The sequence below is a fragment of the Dendropsophus ebraccatus genome, chromosome 8 (genome assembly GCF_027789765.1).
Source record: "Dendropsophus ebraccatus isolate aDenEbr1 chromosome 8, aDenEbr1.pat, whole genome shotgun sequence".
Lineage (NCBI taxonomy): Eukaryota > Metazoa > Chordata > Amphibia > Anura > Hylidae > Dendropsophus > Dendropsophus ebraccatus.
In genome coordinates this window covers 88,980,851-88,993,970 of record NC_091461.1, presented here as the reverse complement: position 1 = coordinate 88,993,970, position 13,120 = coordinate 88,980,851, and the positions used below count along the sequence as shown (strand labels likewise).

The window sequence follows — 13,120 nt, the reverse complement described above, 5'->3', positions numbered from 1 at the left end:
AAACTGAAAAAGGTATTAGTTTACAAAAACTGTTACCCAGGCTTTAGTAGGCTCCTTATATATATATATATATATATATATATATATATATATATATATATAGAGGCCTTCTCAATATAGCTCCAGCCATTGTCATATGGAGATCTAAAGCGGGTCTCTACCATGGGATACCCCAGAACACTAGAGCACAGGAATTATTCTGCAAGCCCTGCTATAAGGATTCCCCAAGAGTACTGTTGACCGAACTTGCTGAAAGTTTAGGTTCTGCATTGTTCGTCCTGTATCCATATTTTTCAGGACTCCAGGCACCAGTAATTTAATGTTATGTGTTCAGGTTTGGACGAACATTGCCAAAACCCGAACTTTCGGCAAGTTTGCTCAACACTACCCAAGAGCTAAGCACTATATTTTTTAGTAGATAAATGAATAGCATCTGGATTGTTGCCAATGGGTCATCTGCTGATGAAAAAAAACACTAGGGCTGGTGGTGACACACTGAAAAAGAACCCTGTAAGTAGATGCGATTTTTGACTTGCCTATAAGGAGATATTCTCCTCTAAAGGCTATGCTGAGAATATGTTCATATGTATGTAGTTCAATAGAACATGCCACATTCTGGTCAGATTTGTGTGGAAATCCGGATAACCACGGTCTTAAAATGAAGAGCAGCAACCCTGTTTTAGTGCTGAATCCTCTTCATTGTTACACTGGACAGTAAGAGACTGGGTGGCATGCTGCACATGGTAAGGTTGGTTTTGCAAAGGCACAATATGGCCAGATTTCTGCCAGCCTTACCATGTTTCTGATGAACCAACAAAGGCGAGGACTTGCGGACACATAAGTTGAGATGAGGAGGTGGCGGACGTCCATTTTGGATTTCAGAATTCTGCAATCTATATTGTAGATAACAAAGCCTGGTATCTACAGTAAAAGGACTTACAGTTGTTCATCTATAAAGAACTACCCAGCAGAGGATCCATGCTCAATGTGTACATTAACATCACCACTTATATGCCCCAAAATAGAATGCATCACTTCAGGTGTAACGTATGCAGATACCTAGTGATAAAATGACTCCACAAACCTCATAGTTCTCTGAATAGTAGAAGATAAATGGTACAATACTTGCAGCAGTTCACTGCTCAGAAATCGTTCACTGCTGAACTGAGCCAACCCTGTTTTATCTGCTCTGCCAGCTCTCCTTGGAAAAAAAAAAAAAAAAAATCTTGTAGAGAGAAAGCAATCTGTGTCTGAGCATTGGATAACCCCGTGAGTCACAGCTCTGGTATTTTTAGCTGAGCACACAAAACTCTCCTTGTGTGTGAGACTACGTGAATTATTACATATACTGTATATGCACACATCGGTGCCGCATCAATGGGACCCAGCAAGTTTCATCTTATATGGTGGAGCCTTCTGGATTATCATTCAGGTGTAGACAAATACATCAATACAAGTCCCTATAAACACTATATCCCACTAAAAAGGTAGATACTGAGCAGCAATAAATTGATAGACATAATGATCAACAATAGGTGCGGGGATCCAAGACTTCTACATAGATACACTGCTCCTAACTAAAAAGTGCCTCCCCACTCATGTCTCAGAAAGAAATCTACAGCAGCACAAGTTTTACAAGATTTCAGACCAGGGCTTTGCATATGCTTCACCACCACTCCATATAAACTTTGCACAGTACTAGTGATTGGTGGGGCTGCAGCATTTATTTATTTCCTATTTGTTACCTTAAGGGTAGTTTCACATGTACCGGATCCGCATGCTGCGAATTTGCCACGAAATCCGCTCCAGATCCTAGTATAGTCGGTCCCCAACAGCCAATCAGTGCACGGCAGCGCTGATTGGCTGACTGGGAGCGAGGGGAGCCGGGAGCCTCAAACAGCTGCGGGGCCGAGCAGGTAACGTATGCTGCGGGCTGGGGCTGCGGGCAGTTAAAGGGGCCGGGTCACATATCCTCAGCAAACTCGCAGTGTGAAATCCGCTAAGGATCCGGTATGTGTGAAGCTATAAAGGGGTTTTCTGGAGGCCATACACTATGAAGGACGGTCAGCTAAGCTCAGACCAGACAGTACAGAGTATCAATTAGATGACCTACCTATTTACATGAATGTTCTCACAGCTGAACATTCATGTTTTCTCTATAGCAATGCTTCTCAATTCCAGTCCTCATGGCCACCAACAGGTCATGTTTTGTGGATATCTGTATATCACCTGTATAAAACCTGTAATAATACCTGATGCACGCAGTATAATATATATCTTACTTAGGGAAAAAGGACCTGTTGGTGGGCCATGAGGACTGCAATTGAGAAGCAGTGATTTATAGACAGGACAGGTGTAAGGGCCTTATTACCAACAGATTATCTGACAGATTTTTTAAAGCCAAAGCCAGAAATGGATTTGAAAATAGGAGAAATCTCAGTCTTTTCTGTTCTCTGCTTGTAGTTCATTTCTGGCTTTGGCTCAAAAAAAAGATAATCTGTTGGTGTAATAGGGACCCAAGTCACAGCTAGACAAATCTGTGCGCAGCTACCTCTCCCAGAACAATAGAGGCATGTGGTAAAATACAACACAAGACCATTCTCTGCACAAACATCCTCTATCAGTCAGGAGGCTGAAAGTCATCATTAGTGTAAGGTGCATGAAAACCTTTAGTGACTGACAGCCTAACCTCAGAATAGACCATCAAAATCCTAATGCTGGGGTGTAGGCTCACAGTAACCCCAGCTTATAAGGCATCTGCAATAGCTGCACTTAAAAAGCTGCTCCAGAAAATGGAGCAAGATGTTCCATCTCCATTTATTGGGTAGTGGCCATGCTAGGTTACTGCAGCTCAGCTCCCATTCACCTGAATGTAGAGATACAAGGCTGACCACTTCAGTGTATTCACCTGTGCAGCACGGCTTTGATGGACAGCGGATCTGCAGGTGTGCCATGTGTCCTGAGGATAGACCATCAATCACTATGGTAATGTGTAATGGTGCGTTTACTTGTAACGATTATCGTACGAATTTGTGCGATAACGATCGAATTCGAACGATAATCGTACGTGTAAACGCAGCGAACGATCAAACGACGAACGATACATGGCTCATTTCGATCTTTAAACATGTTATCAAATCGTCGTTCGTAAAAAAATCGCAAATCGTTCTGTGTGAACAGTTGTTCGCCAATTTAACCAAGGTTTGAGATAGGCTTAAGCGATCGCAAAACGAATTTTCCGTACGATATATCGTACCGTCTAAATGCTGCTCGTTATGGAAAAAAACGTTACTCCGACATCGTTAATCATACGATCGGGCCAATTATCGTTACGTGTAAACGCACCATAAGATTAGCCTGCAAGTCTAAGTAAAACCACAGATCATACACTTTAGAACCATGACATTGAGCTCTGATAGATAGATAGATAGATAGATAGATAGATAGATAGATAGATATAATATGAGATGATAATGGGGAAACAATTGGGGTTGAACAGTGGGAGGGAAAAACAGAAGGAGAGACACAGAGTGCTCATTTACTAGAGAGACATCAAAGACTCGGCAAAGCCTCTGGGACAGGAAGAGACAGGGAGGTGTTTTTAAATGGAAACATTTTTTCATCCTGAAGGCTTTATCCAAACACAGGAGATTCAAGTTTAACCCTATGTTGGAGAAAACATTACTGGAATCCAATGAAACCCAGGAGAGCAGAGCTGCACCTTAGGGGATCACTACTAAAATAAGTTGCTGAAACGCACCAGGACTTACAGGTACTTCATAACCAGCATTTATTCCCAGCCCAAACTTAATGGATTGTGTCAAAAACAACCTAACAACTCTTAGAACTTTTGACAACTTTTTTTTTTTATTTGTTTCTAAGCTCATATTTCTCAACGTTCCTGTGCAAGCACTGATCAGGAAGCCAGCACCCTGCAGGAGTGACAAGTTGCCTATATAAAAGCCATGGAGTGCAACCAGCAGATCTATGGGTCTTGAGCTGCTTGCAGGAACGTTAACCCGTGGGCCATTGTTTATGGCTGCATCCAGGCCCAGCTGGAATCATTATACCACTGGTGGTCTGGCTTTATTTCCTGTAGTCTTAATAAATAACAGAGTAAAACAAGACTTTGATGGTTTCCAGAGTCCTAGTGTCTTGTTAACAGCCCGCGCTCCTGGCTGAGGGTCCCCTCTATAAGGCAACAGGGCATTTTGCAGCCTTTAAAAGGTCAAACGCGCCTCATGCAGTTTTCTTTAACATTGTCCTATGATCTAAGAGGTTTTGCTCTTTTTTTTTTTTTAAGTATATGTGCAAGTGATCTAAACTCTACAGCAGAGGTGTCCAACCTGTAGCAAAATTACAAATCTCAGCATGCTCTTACAGTCATTGGATGTCCAGGCATGCTGGGAGTTGTAGTTATAGAGCAGCTGGAGTGTCAGTGCTTTACATGTTATAGATACACATGAACATCTTGGATCTATAGATCGGGTAAGCCCAGGAAAACAAGTTTCGATTTTACCCCAAACGTATTACTTAGTCACATAGCCATCTCTTCTTTGGTTAATGAATGTATAATGTGAATACAAAGCATTTACATTTTCAAGAGAAATACTAAATATTTTAACAACCGCAACTAAATAGTGTCAATGTTATTGTTTTAATATCTTTTATATTGAAACAAAGCAAAGTAACTAGCTTCAGAATAGATATATCTGTGTAATAGAGCAGCGCATAACAATGATCCTGTCATGTTTACTGTGTGCCGACATGTCTGATCAAGAAAAAAAAATCAGGATGAATGTGGTTGGGTTTGATAGTCAAGTATAGGAGCCATTCATTAGGAAAGTACAAAGCCTTTACAGTGACATGTATCCATTCTTAGAATCCACAAGATGGAATAAGCCCAAGAGGAAAGCACATAATAGACCAAGAGATTGTGCTCTATAGCTGAGGGAGGTTTAGCTAAAGGGTAATGTCTATATTCTGCATTCAGTTCTCATCTCCATCAGCCATGGCTTAGTTATAACTAAAGCTGGGTGATCCACCAATATATGAAATAGACATACAACATAATGCTCTTCATGTTATTCAAAAGACGACCAAACATCAAAACACAAATTATATAGAATTATAATACCTAACACATCAGTACAATGACCTATTGACATAGAAAGGCAGCTATGGCCAGGTTAAAATAATAATTAAAAATAAATAAATAAATAATATGGCCCACCAGTCTTATTAAGGGAAATGGGTAAAGAATTTTGTGTCTAATTTATTTATATACTGTGAGCATAGTATTAAGTCTAGAACTTTCACAAAACATATTTATTATCAGTTTTATGGTGCGTTCACACCTACAGGATCTGCAGCTGATTTTCTGCTGCAGATCCGCAGCAGATCTGCAGCAAATTTCATTTAAATAACTGAACACAGCATCAAATCTGCTGCAGATCCTGTAGGTGTGAACGCACCCTTAAAAATATTTCCTCGGCTAGAAGTGGCTTGGCAAAATAGGATGTGGCCTTGGGGGGGGGGGGGGGGGGGGGGGGGGATGGGCGTGTTTTACACATAGCCAAGTCAGTCCCATACATTCAATGTCCATCTTGGTCACATGGTGGCAGAACGTCTTCCTGTGCACCCCTCCTGGCTTGTTCTGGTGACTGGTCAGGGTCTAAACACTTACAACCTTTGACATGTCTCTGTGGCAGTGTCCATTTAAACTTAAAATGTCTGCAAGTTATCATTTGGAACTTGGAAAACTGGAGAAAGCTGCTAAGCAAATGTTTAGTGTTTCAAATAGTGCAGTTCTAGCCAATACTACTACACGTTTCCTATACAGTCACCGGCCTTTTGCCAAAGCAAGCTCTAGGTATTTGATGTGAGACGTATGCTTTGCTATCTACTAAGTGCAATGCAAGAAGAGCAAACAGCGGTTACAAAGATTCATTAACACCTGACAATGAAAAGGTTAACAATAACAGAGTTCTGCCTTCTTTGGCAATGTCTGCCAATTCCCAGAGGACAAGAAAGCTGCACTTAGCAGGAGGAGGAGGTGGAGTCCAAAAAGCCAAGTATATAACCTTTGTGTGGAGAGTAAACTGAGAACCTTGAGCTCGGACAAAGAACTTACTCCTTCTGTGCTACTCTTTCCTGGGGCCCTGGGAGCAAGGTTAAAGTGTTTCCCAGGCTTTTATTTGCAAACGGCTATCCATAAGACAAAGACACTTACTAAAAGACTGTTGCACTTAAAACTTAACTTTAAGCTACTGTGCCAGTCACTGTGCAGATGTGTGGCCATCGCATGCCTTGAAATTCTGTAGCTTGGAAGAACCATGACCCCTATATCAGAAATGGTCAATATAATATCTGACAGGTCACCCTCAACTAATCCTCCTCCAATCTTTCTAACTACTAATATCTAACAAGAACATCCACACTTCATTTCAGACCTCCACGCTTACTCCACTGGCCTGCATCTCTTACTAAGGGTACATACACACAGCTATATTGTGAGTCTCCCTGAATATTCTTGGGGGGGGGGGGGGGGGGGAGAATGCAAACAAAATATCATCTCACCTGTCAATGGGCTTAAATGTATCTTAAATATGCTGATCAGTGTATACAAATATAACACAATTGTGTGAATGAAATTTAAGGCCTTCTGCAGATGGCTGTATTCCACATGTGTGTTCTAATAGAAAATGTATGGGACGGCACTGAACCTTAGTGCACCTGTGATACTATAGAGAGGTAGAATATAAATGCCAGAATCTGCAACAAGGCAGGTCTTCCCCACAAGGCTTACCATCACACAGATCAGATTCTCTCTATTCTCTATGGAATGTTTTGTTGCGATCGTTCCTGGGATTCCCATACTTAGTGGCATCCTGGGAAGCTGGGCCCTTAGAATATACCTAGTTTGCCACCATCTAACCCCAGCTTTGCCTATTAGAAGACTGTGTTGAATGTATTTATTAGATGGAGACAGACAGACATTAGGCTTGTATCCTAATCAGTCTTAAAGCATCTATGGAGGACAGAACAACTCCATTCTCTTTATTATGGATACTCAGTGCTGTGAGTAAGTGGGGGGGGGGGGGGGGGGGGGGGGGGAAATCAATGGTCTTTGTCTGCAAAACTGTTCATTATGACAAGAAAACTGCAGCCGCATTGATCTGTTTAAACTGAAGCATGTCGCGGAAGCTAAGAATTGTCAGAATAAGGGGAATATTTGAGCGAGGAACTGAAATAACTAGCTGGACAAAAAGAAAACCCGGGACACATTCACACGTGGTGTATTTGATGCATCAGAATACAGTGGAAGTGTATGGGGATCTGAAAAAAATCTCAATCACATGCTGCAGAACTTATTCTGTCCGGACATGAGAAGAGTGTCACATCTGCATCAAGCTCTATTCTGCTGAGATGTTGGCATTGCAAAAGGACACATGCACAGCAATCTCCATATTACATCTGCAGCTCCTGTTATAGATACATTGTGGACTTGACGACTTCCTAAAGTGGACATTGCTGCTGTGCATGAAGATGGTCTTCACAATACCAAACCCATCCCATATAAATAATAGGATGAATCTGATGATTTGTGGTTGGGCCCTTTGCTGAGATCTTTAAAAGGCCAAAAATGTAAAATTTTCCATTAAAATAGACAAAAGAGGGATTTTCTTTGATTTGCCAGACAAGACATTTTTGGTTTATAATTAATGTTTTTTTTGTTTTTTTTTAGCTGTTACGCTCTTTTGGATTTAGTTACCATGTGTTATAAATAACATTTTACCTTTGTATGTGTTTTGTGTCACTACATTCATTAAACCATAAGATTTTTATTTCCCATTCATTGGTACCACTTTGGGGTAATACATAGGATTATTTTCAATCACCTTTTAAACCATTTGATTGCCAGGATGAGCAAAAAAAAACAAACTTTTTTCATTTTCATCATAGAGGTCATTACAGATGTGACAATTATTTGTTTATTTACATTATTTGTACAAATTAAAAAATAAATAAAAAAGACTGTAAGGCCCCCTTCACACGTCCGGAAAAACCATCCGGATTTCCTATCAGGAAATCGGGACGGATTTCCGGGCCCATAGACTTTAATTAGTCACGCACACCCTTCCGGAAAAATGACCTATTTTTGTCTGGAATTCCGGCCCGGACGCCCCCATAGAAGTCTATGGGAGCGCCGGAAACGCGGGCACTTTCCCGATGTACATCAGGAAAGTGCCTGTGATTCCGGATGATTAAGAGCCACCCCTCCGCTGAGGCACCCAGACCTCAGGGCAGCTCGCCGCCCGATCCCCCAAGCCCACACCCCTTCTCGGACCTCTACACTGTACTGTGCCCTGCACGCCGCCCGCTCTCAACCCTCCCTCCAGGAACTCACCGCCAGCAGGCTGCCCGCAGCCAGCACTCTGCACTGCGAGCGGCTCCCGGACCTGCCCGATGGGCCCCCCTCGGACCTCAACCTCGCTGCCGCCATAGCTCCCAAATCCCCGGACCGGAGCAGCTCCTAGGGCCTCAGCGACGACCGCCTCTGGGACCGTCAGCGTCGTCCTTCCTCCCCCCCCCCCCCACCGGTGATCTCCAAATCAGGCCCGGACAGGTGAGATTCTCCCCCCCCCCAGAACTAAAACTACCATCATGACCTGTCAGCCGGGCATGATGGGAGTTGTACTTCTGCAGCCTGTGGCCATCCAGGTTGCAGAAGTACAACTCCCATCATGCCCTTCCTACAGGTCATGATGGGAGTTGTACTTCTGCAGCCCGTGGCCATCCAGGTTGCAGAAGTACAACTCCCATTATGCCATGTTAACGGGTCATGATGGGAGTTGTACTTCTGCAGTCTGTGGCCATCCAGGTTGCAGAATTACAACTCCCATCATGACCTGCAACCTGGGTGGCCACAGACTGCAGAAGTACAACTCCCATCATGACCTGTCAGCCGGGCATGATGGGAGTTGTAGTTCTGCAAGCTGTGACCATCCAGTTGTAGAACTACAACTACATCATGTCCTATTTTCTTCTTCTCATCGGGAAATCCTGAAGGCTTTTCCTGATAGTTTCCTGATAGAAAAAACAGATTACTGTCAGGAAATCCTGATACTTTCCCGATGACATTTGAGGCCTCCTGATCAGGATTTCCTGACAGTACAAACTGACACTGACGTGTGAATGGGGCCTAAGGGAAAAACTATATATTATTTCTGTATAGTTCTCATTTTTGTACAGGGCAGGAAGGGGTAAAAAGCTACAGACATCTTGGGCCTAACAATTATTTTTGGTGGTTACCTTCAGTTAATGCAGAATTCTTTAAAGTTTCAGACTGCATTCATTTTCAGACTCCTTATTATGCAATGTGTAGCCTCCACTTCTCCTATGGATGGGTCCTCCCTTCCACCTTCCTCCCAGAAGTACATGCTAGATGTAAGTTCTGTGAATACAGGATGCTGCTGCCTTTACTGGCTCCTAACATAGCTTCATGGCAGTCTGCCATGTGCGATTTGCTCTCTCTACATTCTTACCCAGCCTATGTAATTCACCCCTTCCCTCTCATGGGCTGTTCAGTATAGGTGTGCTTTTTACTATAGCTACATTGTAAGAATAAAGCCTGTGTGATCTGCCCTTCTTAAAGGGTTTATCTAGAGCTACAAAAACATGGCCACTTTCTTCCAGAGACAGCACCACTGGAGACAGTCTCCAGTTCAGGTGTGGTTTGCAACTAAATTCCTTTCACTTCTATAAAACTTAGTTACAAAACCTATAACCAAACTGGAGACAAGAGTGGTGCTGTCTCTAGAAGAAAGTGGCCATGTTTTTGTAGCGCTTGATAACCCCTTTAAAAAGATTGTTCCTAACTTTCCACATTCCAAGCTGAGCAGAGTACAACTCTCCTTCTGCTATTTATAAGGCTCTGTTTACACACACGGATAACTGATTATCTGACAGATTTTTCAAGCCAAAACCAGGAACAGACTATAAACAAAGACCAGGTCATAAAGGAAAGACTGGGATTTCTCCTCTTTTCAATTCCATTCAAGGCTTTGGCTTCAAAAATTTGTCCAATATATTGGTCAGTTGATCTTTGTGTGAGAACGCAGCCAGAGATTAGATGGGGTAGGGTAGAGAGCTCACACAGCCAGAAGTGGTGTGCTGCAGGACAGCCATTGATGTAACAGGAGGTACACAGACTATACAATACCATATACAATTTTAAAGAAGACCGTTCTAAAAGTAGCTTTTTTGCATTGGAACTGGACGTAGTCATCAATGATGTCTGCATATTCTTTAGTCTTAAATATTAATGAGCTGCTGGTGCACTGTGCTGGGGATAATACACTACGACAGATGAAATGTAGAGGAGGAAGGTGTTACTGATGCACTAGGTTTGCAAGATGCTTTGTGGGTAGAAACGCAATAAACATCAGCAGCAAATCTGATCTAAGCACTGGTGCTGCTGCTGAGAAGCTAAACATGGGGGATAGATGTCAACATACAAAAGTAGATGGGACAGCAGTCCAGCACTGAAGGGGTAATAAGAGATGAGGATGAAGCCTTGATTTACCTTTCTGTAATAGTGTAAATCCTCTTGAGCTTATAGACTGCAGGGGTACAGCCCAGGCATAGAGCAAATAGTAAACCCCTGCCCCACTTCCCGTTTTGTCTTGTTACGTCTGTTACTAGAGACAGGTTTCCTCTATCATCAGGCCGAAGGGAGATACCTAATGGCCAAGACTAGTGCTGTGCTGTTTGTCTGTGACAAGGCATGATTTTTTGTAAATTAAGTGATTTTACCAATATGCTTGGAATTAAGCAAGAAACAGAGGGAAACGGTTTGAAATAACAGTAACCATTTAAACTGTAACCACAAACAAATCTATGTAAAAAAGTTACATAGAAATTCTGAATTATTTTTCATGGCAGTTCCAGCTGAATATGTAGTACATTTTATGAACATTCAATGAATGAATCACAAACCCCACCCAACCCCAATATATAACAAAAAACACACTACATTTCTAGCAAGAAATACTGGCAAATATGACTTGGTAGAAAGAAGAATCATAGAAAATGCAATGCTATTGAAAACTATAGATCGCTCTCATACTGTTATATCATTAGAAGAAAAGAAATCATGTAAACTTACAAATAAGGGAGAGCAGTCCTTGTCTTTCTGCCCTGTTCTTGACTTTGTGAATCATGTGAATCCTAAAAAGCAGAGATTATAATGGTGCAGTTAGATGTGCCCTGTGAGACATTTGCTCAGAATATGACTGTGAACTATATTATACAATGATATTACTCTTGCCCAGTATGCACTTTGTTAAAAAAATTATCGGTAGAAATCGTATCTGTGGAAATATCTGTAGAGTAGAATGAGACAAAGCCAATGCAGCCAAACATTCCAAGTACTGTGCAGCTTTCCCTGGCTCCTGAATCATCAACTCACTAGCATTATCAGAAATTCAGGAGTCTAGGAAAGCTGAGTAGCTACCACTGTGAGAGCTGTAATATATAGAGATATTTTCTAATGTTTATTATTGTAGGTATACACTGAGACAAAGTGCAATATACAAAACAACATGACCTAGATAAGAAAATGTATTCTTACAATGCATTCTAAAAATGCAATGATTGTTCAGCAGATGTATGATAGGCTCCATGAGATGCCACTTATATCTTTTAGTAATAACCCTGGAGGTTGCCAAGGTATTTCCGGGCTACAACCAGTCCAGAATCATGTCCGATACCTTCTGTAGATTACAGATCCTTTCCAATCCATTAAAGGGGTTAACTGGCGTTATTAAATTTATATTTTGCCGCCCTGTTGGTGAACACAATAAACATGTTATTTTTACCTCTCCATGCTTTCCCGATGTCCCCCTGCTGACTCCAGCTCCACTACTTTCGAGACAAAACTTATCTCTGGAGTGACAGCTGGCTCAGCCAATCACTGGCTGAGATGGGATAGTGCCATGCCCAGTGATTGGCCGAGCGGGCTGTTACTCCTGTGACAAGTTTGTCTAAGAAACAGTGGCGGTGCAGTCAGCAGGAGACACTGGAGAGGCTTTATTGGGAGACCTGGGGAGTGCAGAGAGGTAAGCATAACATGTTTTAGGTTGACCAACAGGGCAGATAGATATATATATATATATATATAAATTAAATGCCATATAACCCCTTTAAATCGTAGCATTTTGCTGAGAAGTTTTAAAAGAGAGGCTGCTGGGCCTCTTGCCACATGTATAAAGCATGTAGTGATGTAAATCTGTAAAAGGGAGCAGAGCTAATGCGGTCATCCTCGGTGATGGCACAATGTAGCATTTATAATTTTACATAAGACTGCATTACCTTAAAGTAGGTAATCCAACATCAGAGAAACATGGCTGCTTCCTTCCCAAAACAGCACCACCCCTGCCCTCAGGTTGTGTGTGGTATTACAAAATGGCTCCATTTACGTCAATGAAACTGAAGAGTAGTACCACACACAAACTGAGGACAGGCGTGGCACTGTTACTAGAAGAAATAAGCTCTGTTTTTTAGTCATAGCTAATCCCTTAGAAATTTCACACAGGGGCATTTTATAGCTCTACATAAAGTGGAAGCAGCCTATTACTACCTCTGTACCTCCAAATGACTATGATTTCATACAGCAAATGGAGTGTCTATCGCTCCATACTGCTGAAGTATAAAGACTCCTGTGGATGACGCCAACTCCAATCATGATGTAATAATAATGTAACCCAAAGAGCCCAGGAGTTACATGACAAACTCAGCTCTGACACATCTCCACATCATAAGAGGCAAATATATTGTACAGTTTAATGGTAAGGTAACAGTGAATCAGGACTAGGAAGGATAAGAGGTGGACATAGTAAATCAGATTGAGATCATACGAAAAAAAGGACCATAGAGCTAAATAATATGTAACAGAATATGATGAAGTAGACATGATGATATAGTAACAACAAAAGATGAAAATGCAGGAAATGCGCATGAGGGGAATGTACAAATATAAAGACTAATAAGCTGTAAGAAAAGGAACTAAATGGCAGAGTCAGTGACAACCATATCGGGATTAACCCTGTAACTGTGT

General features: G+C 41.8%; 1 protein-coding gene across 8 annotated transcripts in view; it reads right to left on the bottom strand.

The window, feature by feature from the left end:
- ZMIZ1 (zinc finger MIZ-type containing 1) overlaps window positions 1–13,120 on the bottom strand; it is a 243,890-nt gene that overhangs the window by 125,499 nt on the left and 105,271 nt on the right. For 5 of the 8 annotated variants that reach the window (XM_069980884.1, XM_069980883.1, XM_069980880.1 and 2 more), the window contains one exon: window positions 11,171–11,232. The exons of the other annotated variants lie outside the window; for them this stretch is intronic. The gene's annotated coding sequence lies outside the window, so the exon portion shown is untranslated. The remainder of the gene's footprint in view (window positions 1–11,170; window positions 11,233–13,120) is intronic. 8 annotated transcript variants of the gene reach the window in all.